At 37.6% G+C, this 13,273-nt stretch overlaps 1 protein-coding gene and 1 pseudogene across 2 annotated transcripts in view; both read left to right on the forward strand.

Annotated features, from left to right (window-relative positions):
* The window catches only part of LOC112127895, a 96,689-nt gene that overhangs the window by 63,648 nt on the left and 19,768 nt on the right, over positions 1-13,273 (forward strand). The gene's annotated exons all lie outside the window — the stretch shown is intronic.
* On the forward strand, positions 5,864-5,994 carry LOC112127896 (annotated as a pseudogene).

Raw genomic sequence — 13,273 nt, forward strand, 5'->3', positions numbered from 1 at the left:
ATCTAGTATACTTGTCATGGGTAGGCTTATATAATTTAAAGTTATTTATCAGATATCAGAGGAGAGAGAGAGAGGAGAGAGAGATAGAGAGAGGGAGGAAGAGAGAGAGAGTGAGAGAGAGAGAGAGAAAGATAGAAGAGGGTGTGAGAGAGAGAGGGAGAAAGAGAGAGAGAGAGAAAGAAAGTGAGTGAGAGAGAGAAACATGGTGAGAGAGAAAGAGAGGGAGGTGGGAGAGAGAGAGAGAGAGAGAGGGGATTGTGTGTGTGTGTATGTACCATTTGAATGGAATGTGTACAAAAACAAAGTATTCTTAGCCATATTTCAATGTAAGCGTCTCTAAGGATCGAACATCCATGTACATCCAGCTTGTAAATGATTACCTTTACAACAAGTTACAAGGGTTGAGTGTAGCACAACAGAAAGAAAAAAACGAGCTGATGTGGACAAACTATTCTCATCTCACATACAACGCCTGGGATTTTAATTACCCTGGGTTCCACATAAAGAAGGCGATTTTCATTTACGGAATTACACGCCAATTACCAGGCGAAGTCAATCTCTCTCATACGAGATGTTCCTTTTCGCCTATTGCTTCTTTGTGATAAAAAGACACGATTTACTGGAATACGGCGAAACGTGTACAAGCCATAACGGCGAGATTAGACGGACCGGAATGATCGTTAACGACCAAACTGCATATTTATTACCTGGGAAGTCATTAAGAAATCACACTTTACCTCATCGTAACTTCAATTCAAATAGTAATTGTTTCCTTATTTTAAAGATCTACAGGGAAAATCAGCGTAGACAACCTTGAGTACGATTTGAAAATGTTCGATACGAATTTTTATTTTCGGTAACTACTCAATGAATTCTTCTCTAATTAGTAGATAATCAGTGTTGTTTAAAACGCTGCCAGAATAATTAATTAGTGATTAATTATTACCTCAAGCTTAAATCATTTAAATGTTGCCAAGCTGCCCCGACTGCTGTCTCGGTACATTTCTCTCCAGTGATGTGATGTAACCTTTCTTCCTTTTCTTTCTCTTTCTCACGCTGCTTTAATTTTCAATCAGCTTGTTAAATTCGTAACACCCAACTCCGGCAATAAAACAATCAGATTGATGGTAATGTTTTATTCAGCCGGAGGATAATCGGACACGTCGAACCTGGTTTATAAACTGTTAAGAACCTGGAGAGAGAGCCGATGTCGGAGGAACGGTACTTGTTCTGCAAATGCAAATTAAATACGCCCGAGGGGTTAGGATGAAAAAACACCTTGACCTCCAGATGGATCGAATAAATTGGTCTGTCTCGTTTGGCGACCGGGCGGGTACGTTCTTCTGCAGGCGGCTGGAAATTGACGAAATGAAACCAGTTTTCGCTTCCTAGGTCTACTGGGTCGGTCAGGACCGTTTGACTCCTTGTGGGCGGTCACCGAGCTCATTTCACTGTCAGGAAACCAGCATATAATTATGCAAGAAATGCCGGCCAACTTATTTTTATATTATATATTATAAAATATGTTTACATAAAGTTGATTTTTAGAAAAAATCCCTGATACGATGACATGCATGCACTTTCTAATCCGCTTATTCCGAAAGTCCCTTTAGTGCCAATCGAAGTTTTATTCGATACTTGAGTGTTACAAGAGCATATTTTTTACTTCCCTTCACAGTTAGTTCTTGTTCAATCGAAAAGTTCAGCTCAAAAAGATAAGAAACCTTTGAAAACATTTTTTTGTATCTTTGTAAACTTAATTATAGTAGCCGGTGAAAAGATGTTATCCGGAGTGCTATAATTTCGCCTGCATCCTACTCGGGGGCAACATGGAAGATCATTAGTCCTGTTAAACAGTCTCAGATACAAGAGTGGCTCATATAATTTCCTGTTTGCACTATTATAAGAAATTGCTTTACTGTTATAAATTGTATCGTTATCGCCATATTTATGCAAAAGGGAATTATTATTAATCCCTTTTAATCCCAGTTTTCTGAGACTTAACCGGCGTCTTCTTCTGTGTTGTCGCCTCTTTAATAATGTTCCGCCAGACAACGGATTGATCATCATTTTTCTATCTTAAACCCTTAATCTCTCTACTAGGAATATTTTGTCTGATCCTATTCCTACAAACTAGGTAATTTATTTGTTTTTGTTTGACAAATTAGCTTAAGACCGGTCACCCTTTCTTTTTACAAAATTCTTAGGGGAATGGTGCAATTTACAAAACTGAACAACCTCCATGTAAAAAATGGTCCATAAACTTCATAAAGGAGCGTTTTAATTAAAAAAAAATCAAATTTCATTAATTTACAGGCACACATTAGTACAAAAATTATACAAACGAAGCTTATACAATCAAATAACACACATTACCTCTAAATTAAAATTTAAGAATTTTTTGGTGTGAACAATAGTTAATTCGTAATTCAAAAAGGGATTCTGTGTTGGAACAAAAGTATCGAAACTACGATGCATCGAAATAAAAGTATCGATACTACGATGCATCAAAACAAAAATATCAATACTACGATGCATCGAAACGAAAGTATCGATACTACGATGCATCGAAAAAATATTGTTACTACGACGCATCGAAACAAAAGTATCGATACTACGTTGCATCGAAACAAAAATATCGAAACTACGATGCATCAAAACAAAAATATCGATACTACGTTGCATCCAAACAAAAGTATCGATACTACGTTGCATCGAAAAAAATATCGATACTACGATGCACCGAAACAAAAGTATCGATACTGCGATGCATCGAAAAAAATATTGTTACTACGATGCATCGAAACAAAAGTATCGATACTACGATGCATCGAAACAAAAGTATCGATTACTCATATGTATCGAAACAAAAATATCGTACTCCAATTTACCAATACTCAGATGGATCGAAACAAAAGTGTCATTACTCACAATTGTACAAACAAAATATCGATACTTCTGTTTATCGAAACAAAATTATATATACTCGGAATAATCGAAATAATAGTATCGATACTCCGGCATCAAAGTAGGAGTATATAATTATATCTTGCAAAGATCTAACCGTAAAAGGTAAAAAAACGTACTCTTAAATCCTCCAATGAGAAATTTTTCTCAAAAGGTTTTATCACTTACTTTAATTAATAGAAAAAACGGCAAAGCACTACCTCGCAGAATGTGATGATAGGTCTAGATTTGAAATCTTTGAAGGAGAGGACATCACCAAATCACTCCCCGAGATAAAATGGTCCAAAATCTTGTGGTTTGTGAACAAGTCCAAGAGGTTTATGCAGGACACGTGAGCCGACCAAGTCCCGGACCTTTTAGGGATGGGGTACGAGTCTACCCAGGCATTTAACCCCTCGGGTCTTGGTCGCCCACCCTGCATAGTATATATATATACTTTAATTAATAATTTCAAAAAATGTTTTGTACATGCAGCTAAATATTCAAAAATTTTAAATTTATAGAGATGTGGTAGACGTTGCGTTAAAACGTGAAAGGATGAGAACGATAAAGTGAAAAAACAATAACAACCTTTATTTATAAAACGTACACATTAAAACAAATATACCAGAGGTTTAACGCCTATTCGCTTTCACTTTACGCCTCAAGAAATAACAACAACAAAATAATTTTTCTTATGGGATGGACGTTCTCGTAATTAACAAAAATATTTTCTTTTCTATTTCGTTTTAGGATATACTTTTGGACATTCTTGTATATCAAGGGGGTCAATATTTAGCAGAGAAACATAGACATGATGTGTGCTCTTCCAATTTTGAGGAAGGACCCTTGTCGACTCTGCTTTGTCTTCTATATTTCTTTCTTCCAAGGGTATATTAAACGTATCACATTCACTTTCGAGACCATTCACCAGTGAAGTGAAACATTTAATTATCCTACGTTTCTAGAGTGAATGATGCACAGAGAGGTTTCATTACTATAACGACGATGTCGTTGTACCGACTTAAATCATTTATAATTACCCAAACGATTGTAAATCTGAAACAAAGTGTTTATCATCAAGGAAAAGACCCTTGCTCAAATCCAAAGACTTTTTTCGAATGAACTTTTCTGAAATTTCAACCATTTCGAAGAAAACAATCCCATAATAGATGTATATGTACATGTATTGGTCGGGGTGTAATATACTGAGCCCTTTAAGAGCTATTGTATTCCCCGTTCTGTGCCTAAAGCGGAGAATACACTTAAGCCAGAAACACACTTGCCGGATGCTACGCCATCGATGCTACCCGACGCCTTGCCACGTTTTGGTGGGGTGTGCACATCTATCCGACGCAAGCACACGTCGCGTACAGTCCACAGCGTTTATCACAATAATCACTATCACAATCGCACGCATCTTTTGTTCTTAATGCACTATTTTGAGCAAAACCTTGTAACAAATTGTTAGTTAAATTTTATGAGCACAACCATCTAATATTAATATAACGACAAAATTACATGTACTTAGTTTGAAATAAACTACAAAAAATATGAGTGTCCTGTTCTGATGCTACCCGACATTACAAAATGGTGTAATTTTACGAGCAAAACTATGAAATAAATTGTTAATTAAATTTTATGAGCAAAACCGTGTAATAAATTGTTCCAATTTTAGTATATGTACCGCCGAAGCGAGTACAATAAATTGTTAGTTAAATTCATTATATCAAAAAATCGTATTCCGGTGTTTTGATTAATTTTCTACCAAACCATTAAAATTAATTTTTTAAATAAAAACTAATTAATTTTTAATCACAGTTAATTTGGTTTATATTAAAATAAGTATGTTGTAATTAATATAACGACAATAATACATGTAGTTTGAATAAAAATATGAGTGTCCGGTTCTTTTGTCTTCGACTGTACTCGATGCGACCCGACGAAAATCTGGACAGTGGGGATCGCAGAGCGTCGGGTAGGTTAGCGTGGCATAGCATCGGGTAGATGTGCACGGGGGTAATGCAACCTTATGGAAAATCGGAGTTTGGATTTGCGTCGGATAGCATCGGGTAGCGTCGCATGGCGTAGCATCGGGTAAGTGTGTTTCTGGCTTTAAGAGCTATTGTATCCCCCGTTCTGTGCCTAACGCGGGGAATACACTTACCCGATGCAACGCTATGAGACGCCACCCGACGCAAATCCAAAGTCCAATTTTCCATAAGAGTGTATTACCCCCGTGCAAATCTGCCCGATGCCACGCAACGCCACCCTACTCTACGCCACGCGATCCCCACTGTCCAGATTTTCGTCGGGTAGCATCGAGTACAGTCGAAGACAAAAGGACCGGACACTCATATTTTTATTCAAACTACATGTATTATTATTATTAATATTATTATTTTTTACTGGGGCTTCCGACATCTAGGTCATTTCAGCCCCCAAGTAAGTCTATATTCTATCTACCCTTTCATACACTACATGAATACAAATAAATATATTCATACACATAAGTACATCCATACAGTACACTCATTCCGTTTGGTCGGTGGAGTACTTGATATTCCTCCTCCGATCTATACTTAATCATGGAGTACTTTTATAAATATTCCGCCATCGACTCCGAACACAGACTCTTACGCTCTCAACGTTCGAGGGGCGATGATGACGTTATATTTCACACTCACCCCTCGCCATTCACGCTAATAAATGCACTCAGACAAAACATATATTATATACAATAAAAAAACAAACAATTTCCCCTGAATAGCGGAACAGGGGTATCTGAAACTCCCTACCGTGTTCGAAAACTCTTCTTAAGCCCGGCGGCATGCCTGCACGCTCTCTGTATGGGGCCAAAGCATAACACGACTCTATTATGTGGGACGCATCGAGCAACCTTTCTCTGCATAAGGGGCACCTTGCGCAGTGGCAATATCGTAATCAATGAAGTTCTACTGAGATGCGGTTATTGCTAGTTGAAAACTACATGTATTATTGTCGTTATATTAATTATAACATACTTATGTTTGTAAGTTCTGGTAACAGCGAATACCATTTTTTGATATAATGAATTTAACTAACAATTTATTATAACATACCGTGTAATATAACCAAATTAACCAAGATAAAAAATTCATTAGTTTTTATTAAAACAAAATTTTTTTTAATGGTTTGGTAGAAAATTAATCAAAACAGCGAATAACATTTTTTGATATAATGAATTTAACTAACAATTTATTACACGGTTTTGCTCATAAAATTTAATTAACAATTTATTACACGGTTTTGCCCATAAAATTTAATTAACAATTTATTACACGGTTTTGCTCATAAAATTTAATTAACAATTTATTTCATGCTTTTGCTGATAAAATTATACCGTTTTCGTCGAGTAGCGTCAGAATAGGACACTCATATTTTTTGTAGTTTATTTCAAACTATGTATATGTAATTTTGTCGTTATATTAATTACAACATACTTATTTTAATATAAACCAAATTAACCAAGATAAAAAATTCATTAGTTTTATTAAAACAAATAAAATTTTAATGGTTTGGTAGAAAATTAATCAAAACAGCGAATACCATTTTTTGATATAATGAATTTAACTAACAATTTATTACACGATTTTGCTCATAAAATTTAATTAACAATTTATTTCATGCTTTTGCTCATAAAATTATACCGTTTTCGTCGAGTAGCGTCAGAATAGGACACTCATATTTTTTTCAAACTATGCATATGTAATTTTGTCGTTACATTAATTACAACATTCTTATTTTAATGTTAACCAAATTAAATGAGATCAAAAATTCATGAGTTTTTATAAAAATTATTTAGTTATGATGGTTAGAAAGAAAATTTATCAAAACACCGGAATAAGTTTATTTAAAACTATTAAGTTTATCAAACAATTTATTACATTGTTATGTTCATAAAATTTAAATAACAATTTATTTTAAGGTTTTGCTCAAAATAGTGCTTTAAGAATAAAAGAGGCGTTGCGATTGTGATAGTGATTTGTGACACATGCTGTGTGACTGTACGTGGCGTGCGCTTGGTGTCGCATAGATGGCACACCCTACCAAAACGTGACAAGGCGTCGGGTAGCATCGGGTAGCGTTGCATCGGGTGTGTTCCCCGCTTAAAGCACACCGATGAGTCCTACTTCATCAAGGGACTCGATTAGTAGGCCCGGTTTCAGTGGTTGAATCTCTTCTAGAGTCACATTGTTCATCCCAAAGTACTTCCTCCTGCGGGCAAGTGTAGCACCACAGTTTGTTAATAGGTGTGTTGGTGTCTCCTCTGCCTCTTCGCAGAATCTGCTGGGCCGTCTTGGATTATTACAATCTTCTTTAAATGCCCATTTAGCTTGCGGTGTCCTGTTAAGAATCCTGTTAGGATTCGTATCACTTCTGTCCTTCCGAATTTTGTTAGGAGATTCTTGGATCGTTTGTCCATCCCATACTAGATGAGGCTGTCTTATGTCGAGGACTTTTTAGGGTTGTGCAACATGCAGGGACATTGTGGTTTTAGACAAAAATTTGAACCCGGGCGACTGAAACTATTTTGAAACTTCTTTTGCGTTGTCAGCCGTGATTGACGTTAATGGCCTTGTAAAGTCATGTTTTGTTCAACCACCCGATAGGATTAGACGGTTTGAAAAGGTTAATCCCGGCCAGCGGTTAAAAACACACGCACCCACCCACGCGTGCCGCCTCGCATTCCGTGCGCCCCCTCTCCATCAGTAAGACTAAATAAGTAAAAATAGGCATTAATGAAATCCGCGCAAAGAGAGATTCGGGTGGCCGGAGACCCGCTCTGGATTTATTGCCGAAATTATCTTTGCCTCTAGAAATTAAAGAGCCGTCTTACTTTCACGTCTCTGGGCTTAGCAAGTGGGGCAAAAACGGCCCGGCTATCGTACAAACCTTATAAAGTTACTTTTATCCGGTTTCAAATACCATCCGTGTCTAGTATCCATAACCATTAGACCCATTCGCCAAAAGTGCAGTCTTCTTTTACAGTTGTGATGAAAAAAAAATTTTTTTTTCTTAAAGATGTTCCCTCTAAGGCGAGCAGCCCGTTTTGGCACGGACAGTCCCAAAAATGGGAAAAGACATAAAGAGAAGGGGATTACGGCGTTTTTCATAAATGTCTCACCGTCCGCGGCTCTGTTGAACTGTTCGCAGGTGCAGTCGTAATGAAACGGGGACAGCTTTTGGTATAGGAGTGAAAGTGAGTTGGACAGTTTAAACGACAACTCGAACGGCCTGCTGAAAACTGAGCAATCTCGCGTAACCGAAACAAGAACAACCGCTAATAAACGTCCCAGGATTAAAACACACATCCGTTTTCTTCTTTAGACTCGTTTTATAACAACAAACTTAACAAAACCATTCATAAAACATTTGCGAAGATTGATAATTGTAGGATTTTATCTGTCATCGTCGACCTTTTACAAAAATAAACCTCCTGTTTTAGCTACGATGAAATTAAAATTTGAAACTTCTTTCGTCCATGAAATTTAATTTCCAGCATAAAAAAGTTGTTGAAACGAATACAGTAGTTCTGCAAATTTAAACGTTACAGAATTTTTCCAATTCAATGTTTTTATCTACAGGACCAGTACTTAAAATGAATATTATTTAGCTAAATTTACTGTTTTTTATCGAGTCAACAAAAATGGTGATATAAATGTAAAAGAGACATTGGTCCTAGTGGAGGCTGAGTCTAGAAAAGGAAGGGTCATACCAGGTTGCTCACAGGTCTTACCAAGATTACACTCGGCCACCTTCTAATGGGGCCTACCGTGTAGGTGTCCGCTGTGTGGAGAGCTTATCACCGTGGAGCATATAATAACAGACAGCAAAGAATGAAGTTTGCAAAGAAAGAAATACAACCCGAATGACCTCTGGACGGCCTTGAGGCACTGCAGCAGGCACAAGATAGCTGATAAATATTTTTATTTGTATATACATCTTTGCAGCGTGGTTTATGTGATGTGATTCATTGGGACGAATGTATTTATTTGCGTGAATGGAAGAGGTTTATCCCCCAAATGCCCCGATGAATATCGAGTACTTTGGGGTAATGGGAATGAATGTGTGAATGTAGTTTATTAGTGTCGATGAAGGGGATTATCCGCAATTACCTCGAGAAACATCGAGTACTCGAAACTTAATGGATGGGTATATCCCCAGTCACCCCGAGGAATATCGGGTACTCTGGAGTAGTCTAATTAATTGACTAATAAATTACCTTCACCCACCAGACTGGTTTAATCTTAACGTAAGGTATTGATTGATATAAAAAAGTCAGCGTCACGAGCCGGATTCCAAAAGAAGGAGGGAAAATTCGAACGGTTGGTTTGAGATGGTAAGTTAGTGTCCCAGTGGATCGAAGTCACGATAGCTCAAGTAGTAGAGCAGCGGAGTATTTAGCCGAAGGTTGTGGGTTCTAATCCCGCTCGTGAGGCTGACTTTTTTATCTCAACCAATACCTTACATTAAGATTAATTGAAAGATGTCATTCGATCAATCGGACCACGAAATCTAATGAATGCAATTTATTAGCATGAATGGATGTGTATATCCCCAATCACCCCGAGGAATATAAAGTCTGGGGTTGTGTGAATGTAATTTATTAGCGTGAATGGCAGGGTTTATTTCCAATTACACCGAAAATGCCGAGTACATTGGGGTAGTGAGGATGAATGCGTGAATGTAATGTATTAGCGTGAATGAAGGGGCTTATCCCCAATTACACCGAGAAATATCGAGTACTCTGGAGTAGTCTAAACCAGTCTGTTTGGTGAATGTAATTTATTAGCGTGAATAGATGGGTATATCCCCAATCACCTCCTAGGAATATCGGGTACTCTGGGGTAGTGTGAATGATCATCTGTAGTGCGTGAATGTAATTTATTAGCGTGAATGTCAGGGTTTAGTTCCAGTTATCCCGAGGAATATCGAATATTTTGGAATAGTGATAATGAATGTGTGAATGTGTCTGTAATTTATTAGTGTCGATGAAGGGACTTATCCGCAATTACCCCGAGGAATATCGAGTACTCTGGGGTAGTCTAAACCAGTCTGACGGGTGAATGTAATTTATTTATTTCCAATTATACCGAGAATGTCGAGTACTTTGGGGTAGTGGGAATGAATGTGTGAATGTTATTTATTAGCGTGAATGAAGGCTTATCCCTAATTAACTCAAGAAACATCGAGTACTCTGGGGTAGTGAGAATGAATGTATTTTATTGGTGTCGATGAAGGGGTTTATCCCCAATTACACCGAGAAATATCGAGTATTCTGGAGTAGTCTAAACCAGTCTGTTGGGTGAATGTAATTTATTAGCGTGAATAGATGGGTACATCCCCAATCACCTCCTAGGAATATCGGGTACTGTGGGGTAGTGTGAATGATCATCTGTAGCGTGTGAATGTAATTTATTAGCGTGAATAGATGGGTACATCCCCAATCACCTCCTAGGAATATCGGGTACTGTGGGGTAGTGTGAATGATCATCTGTAGCGTGTGAATGTAATTTATTAGCGTGAATGGCAGAGTTTATTTCCAGTTATCCCGAGGTATATCGAGTGTTTTGGAAAAGTGAGAATGAATGTGTGAATGTAGTTTATTAGTGTTGATGAAGGGACTTATCCGCAATTACCCCGAGGAATATCGAGTACTCTGGAGTAGTGTAAACCAGTCTGGTGGTTGAATGTAATTTATTAGCGTGAATGGATGGGTATATCCGCAACTGCGCCGAGGAATATCGCGTGCCCTAGGCCAGTGTGAACGAAGTCTGGTGTGCGAATTTATATTGGAGTGGATGGACAGTTCCTATAACCCCGAGGAATATCGTATATCCTGGTGTAGTAAGAATGCAAATCAGACTACCATATTTTCATCTTGTTTCTGTGTATTTATATTATTTTATCCACAATGGACGAGGCCTTGAGGTACAGATAGGCTAGGATTAGGAGAAAGAAAAGAGAGAGTTGGTAACCGTTATATCATAAAACTTCATAACTTGACTTGAGAAACAGTAAAATAAATTAGTAGGTTTAAAAAACGAGAAAGATAAGAAAAGAAATGTAGTTTGCCGACACAAAGCCGCTAAGTACTCAACGTTGAACCGTTCTTACTTCCAGTATTAAGTTTCGTCTCGGATAAGAAAAGTGAAAAAAAAATTGTACAGCCGAGTGGTGAGTGTTGAATCGACTCGTTAACGTTTGATGATGTGAGCTACCATAAGAATGATTAGATTCCATTTGGAACTGCCTTGTATTAGGTGAACAGCCCTCCAATGTCATGATTTGGTTTTTAATTTACCTGTGCGCGGCCGTTCTTACAAAGTGTGATTCATGCTTTCTTGCCCAATCGGATAAAAAGAGCGGAGAGAGAGAGAGAGAATCTCCACTATTTTCCTTTTATTCGGCATGATTTAATGAGATAATCCGTAGAATAATGGCCCCCCCCTCGACGTTAAACACGTTGACTGTGTATATTACGGTGTAGCCGGGCTTGTTTTATGATATGCAGGCAAAGTTCGACTTAGAAGCCCAAAATGTTTATACCCTTATGTGTTTAATAAGGGCGCCACAATTTATTGTTACAAATACTATTATTTTTATTTAGACAATACATGCCTGAAACCTTTCTCAAAGTTTGTATTTTTTCCCCCCGTAAAAATATTACCATGAACTAACGACGAACTGTAATCAATATAAACTGGTGTTGTTTGACTTCTATTAATGTTTCAACGAACAAAAATATATAATCAGAATAAAGCTTATGGGGGCGTCGGTGGCCGCAACGGTTTAGGCGTTGACACGGCGCTCATCACTGTAAGGTAAAGGTCCCGGGTTCGAATCCAGTGGCCCTTCATTCGAACAAGAAATACTTAGAAAAGGGCTTTTTTCAAAAACACCGAGGGTTGATATAACCTCTGCTGTTGTGAACCCTCGTAAAATAAAAAACAAAAATAAATTTAACAAAAAATAAAAATAAATAAATAATGCTAATCCGGTGTTAACCAACCTCTACTACCTTTAGTAACCTGTAGTCTGGCCATTTCACATCATTTCATTTATCCACCGTCTTTCTGTCAACAGACCTGTCTCGCCTTCTCGCTATCTTCAGTGACGGTTTTGAACCAAAATCATTAATAAAAATTAAATTTCCACCCAAGTGTGTGCACCTAAAAATTAATTTCTTAATAAACCAGACTTGTTTTATAGCTACTTACTGCAGTTTTTCAGGTTAGCCTAGGACGAGCTACTTAAACATTAGGCAGCATAAAAAGACTACCAAACCTATGTATCACAGGGGCAATGAGAACAACAGCATTAGAAACTCTGCTAAACCTGTCTCCACTGGAAATATTTATAAAAGGAGAGGCTAGGAAAATTTCACTTAGGCTCCAGAAACAATTAAATTGGATAGGAAGTAAACAATTTTGACATACAACCGTAATCAACAAAATCACACACCCATCATTAGAAATCGGGCCTGACTATATGTTCATCAGATACAATGATATGGTATACAGATGGCTAAAAAAAAAACGATCGGGCGTTTTCTGTACAAGCCCAAAACATGAGCAATCAAACTCATTAGGGAAGTATACTTCGGTCTTTCAAGCAGAAATACATGCCATCAACGCTTGTGCCCTCGAAAATCTTAAAAGAGGTTACACTGGCAAAACAATCCTGATCAGATCTGATAGTCAAGCAGCCATTGAAGCATTAGCATGTAAAAGAATCACATCAAAATTAGTCAGTGAATGCATCCAAAATCTCCAAAACCTGGGGAAACACAACAACCTGATGATATGGTGGGTGCCAGGGCACAGGGGAATTTTGGGTAATGAGAAAGCAGATAGTCTGGCCAGAGGAGGATCTGCAAGACCATACCCCAAACCTATTCTTGGGATAACAAAAACAAATATAGAATCCTCCATCGCAGAATGGATCCAAACAAACTAAACTCTAGCCGTGCTAGACATAGTAAACTTATAATGAAACAACCCTCACCAAGACTCCAATCATTGATGGAATTGGAAACGGCCAGACCTGCTCCCCTTCTCGCTATCTTCAGTGTTCAACCAAAATCATCAATAAAAACTCAATTTCCACCCAAGTGTTTGCATCTAAAAATTAATTTCTTAATAAACCAGACTTGTTTTATAGCTACTTACTGCAGTTTTTCAGGTTAGCCTAGGACCGATTTAGTCGGGGTAGCGGGACTCCATTGTGATTAAATTGCTAGTTAACATTTTAATATCGAGTGTGTCCGTATACCGAGCTGCTT

Source organism: Cimex lectularius, unplaced genomic scaffold (genome assembly GCF_000648675.2).
Source record: "Cimex lectularius strain Harlan isolate CLEC.00 unplaced genomic scaffold, Clec_2.1 scaffold361, whole genome shotgun sequence".
Taxonomy (NCBI): domain Eukaryota; kingdom Metazoa; phylum Arthropoda; class Insecta; order Hemiptera; family Cimicidae; genus Cimex; species Cimex lectularius.